Below are 3,545 nucleotides of genomic sequence, written 5' to 3' on the forward strand. Positions count from 1 at the left end.
TAGGCGGGTGATGGATGGAGACCCCATCACCGCTCTATCTATCCATCTCTCCTCCAAATAGTCGGCCCAAGCAACTTTTTCTCTCTCTCGCGTTCATCTCTCTCATACTCACGTTCATCTCTCTTCTCCTAGAAACATCCATTGCTGAACTTTCTTGCTAAATTCATCCAAATTTCTTGCTAAATTCATCTTCACATAAGGTAGATATGCCATGTTTAAAACTCGAGGTGGTGGTGCTGGTAGGACGAAGAATCTCATTTGTACGTTTAGGCTTAATCAAGTGGCTCACGTTTTTTCAAACAATAGAAACTAGACTAATTTTCTCTCTCCTCCAAAATAGTCGGCCCAAGCAAATTTTTCTCTCTCTCGCGTTCATCTCTCTCATACTCACGTTCATCTCTCTTCTCCTAGAAACCTCCATTGCTGAACTTTCTTGCTAAATTCATCCAAATTTCTTGCTAAATTCATCTTCACACAAGGTAGATATGTCATATTTAAAACTCGAGGTGGTGGTGCTGGTAGGACGAAAAATCTCATTTGTACGTTTAGGCTTAATCAAGTGGCTCACGTTTTTTCAAACAATAGAAACTAGACTAATTTTCTCTCTCCTCCAAAATAGTCGGCCCAAGCAAATTTTTCTCTCTCTCGCGTTCATCTCTCTCATACTCACGTTCATCTCTCTTCTCCTAGAAACCTCCATTGCTGAACTTTCTTGCTAAATTCATCTTCACACAAGGTAGATATGTCATATTTAAAACTCGAGGTGGTGGTGCTGGTAGGACGAAAAATCTCATTTGTATGTTTAGGCTTAATCAAGTGGCTCATGTTTTTTCAAACAATAGAAACTAGACTAATTTTCTCTCTCCTCCAAAATAGTCGGCCCAAGCAACTTTTTCTCTCTCTCGCGTTCATCTCTCTTCTCCTAGAAACCTCCATTGCTGAACTTTCTTGCTAAATTCATCCAAATTTCTTGCTAAATTCATCTTCACATAAGATAGATATGTCATGTTTAAAACTCGAGGTGGTGGTGCTGGTAGGACGAAGAGAGCGTTCCGTTCAGGTAATTGGTGTTATTTTTCAGTTTATTTTAAGTTTGTTTTACATTAATTTTGGAATTCGAGTTTCTTTTATGGTTCAATTTTTCTCAAGATAACAATTTAAAGGTTTTTAGGTTTTCTTTGGAATTCGAGTTTGTTTTATGGTTCATTTTTTTTCAATTCAACAATTTCTAGGTTTTTAGGTTTTCTTTGGTCTCAAGTTTGTTTTATGCTTCAATTTTTCTCAATTTAACAATTTCTAGGTTTTTAGGTTTTCTTTGGTCTCAAGTTTGTTTTATGGTTCAATTTTTCTCAATTTAACAATTTCTAGGTTTTTAGGTTTTCTTTGGAATTCAAGTTTGTTTCATGGTTCAATTTTTCTCAATTTAACAATTTTGAGGTTTTTAGGTTTTCTCAATTAGTGTTTGATTTATTGTGATGCTTCTCTTGTTGGTTAGAGATGATGCGATTATGAACTCTTCTTTGAAAATCACGACACTCTAAGATTACATTACAAACTATATTTGAAAGGTGACTATATATGCATAATGGTCACTATATGTGTTGGTATAGAGCGCTCCCTCTTGGCCCCTGAGGTCAGGGGTTCGATCCTTACCCCCAGCATTATGCTTGCTATTTCCTTAGCATGCTATGCATGCCTTACCAGCCAATGTGTTGGTATTTCCTACAGGCTAATAGCCTTGTAGGGGTTAGTCCTTGGGCTGACTTAATTTCCTAATAAAAAAAAAACGGTCATTATATGTGTTTGAGTTGTTTTTTTTTGTTCATTAAAGCTAACATTCGAGCTCAAAAATCACGAAGTTTGTTAACAATTCAACTTCAAGCTCTCCTAATTGAAAACTTAGCAACTCTTCTCCTTCCTCAACCACTCTAACCCTCTCCAATGCTATTTTTAACTCTTCCCTTATCTTGTTATTCTTAACATATATATCATAATCATCTTGATAATCAATTGCATAATTAGTTGGGGGTGCCATTACATATATATAAAATAAACTTGTTAGTTGTTAGGATTATTATGTTACCCTCTGCAATTTGATTTTTTTGTTTGTGTGTAGATGATCTTGTCGTGTCGCCGAGTAAAACTCCTTCTTAATCTAATAAGGACAATGATGAAGAACTAGATGATGAAAAAGATGAGACTATTGCGAAGAATACAAAGAAGTCTAAGAATTTTAAACCTCCTGTGAAAGCTCTTGTGAAGAAGAAGACAATATGTTCCAAAAAGACCTGTAAAACCTTCTAAGGCTCTTGTTATTAGTGGTGAGAAGAGAAAGAAAGGTCCAAATGTTATCAAGGTACAAGCTAAGCAAAAGAAGAGGAAGGTTAAGAATGAAAAGTTGTGCCTCTTTGATCGTGGAGATCCCTGTCGAAATCAATGGAAATTTGTAAGTGATACATTTTTCTTAACTTTTTTTTTTTAAAGAGAAATTTCATTAATTGAAGGTCAAACGGCATCTACAATAGGTATTAAAGTAAAACAAGATACAATTAAACAAGACAAAATCAAATTCGTCTTTGAACAAACTACAATGAACCAGATCGAACAATACAGCACAACCCTCTTGTATTTGCTGAATCAAGCAACTATTGATGAGGAAGTCTATCATTCTGATATAGTTTGGGAAGAACATTCTTGATCGAGTCAGGTTGACCGCATCCGATATTCCAATACATTCATGTTGAGTCTCGAACTTCAACCAATGAGAATAATTTCTCATACCTAAAAACAAAAGAACCATACTCACAACTCCCATAGGGAGAAGGAGATTTCCAAAACAGAAACTAAAAACCCCATAATAGGGTTTGAGAAAAACTCATAAAGAGAGACTAATTTATTGAACAAAATAAGAAAATGAATTAAAAAACTGGAAATAAAAGGGGAAAGGGGCTTACCATGGATGAAAACATCCATGGCAGCCCCTAATTGATGAATAAGAGGTAGAGGAGGCTAGGGTTTGAGAGAGAGAGATAAAGAGAGGGGAGGCTAGGATTTGGAGAGAGTGTGCTTAATTTGGAGATCATTTTTCTTAACTCTAGTCATATAATAAGTGAATTTTTTATTAGTTGTTTGCATTTGAAAAAATTTTGAGATCATTTTTTTCATGTTACTATGATAATAATTTAGATATCTATGTATAAATAAGAAATTAATATCTATTTTCGTTGTGACTATATGCTGTAAATGATTCTATATTTTCTTTAAGTGTGTGACACTGTTTGATTTTAGAGTTCCTATATGCTATTCAAAGTTTCATTGTTTGTATCAATGGGTTACAATGTTTAATTACAGGGTCATCATATGCTACCGATGTTTATTGGTTAGAACTGTAACTATTCTTATTTTTAGGTCACTATATGCGAAGAAGGCCACTGTAATTGATATAGACTCACTATATTTAAATCTCCCTTAGTGATTTTGTAAACTTATATACTTTCTTTTCTTCTTTTTTTTGGATATTTTCTATTATTTGTCTTTCTTGTTTT

The sequence above is a fragment of the Beta vulgaris genome, chromosome 1, assembly GCF_026745355.1.
Source record: "Beta vulgaris subsp. vulgaris cultivar EL10 chromosome 1, EL10.2, whole genome shotgun sequence".
Classification (NCBI taxonomy): Eukaryota; Viridiplantae; Streptophyta; class Magnoliopsida; order Caryophyllales; family Amaranthaceae; genus Beta; species Beta vulgaris.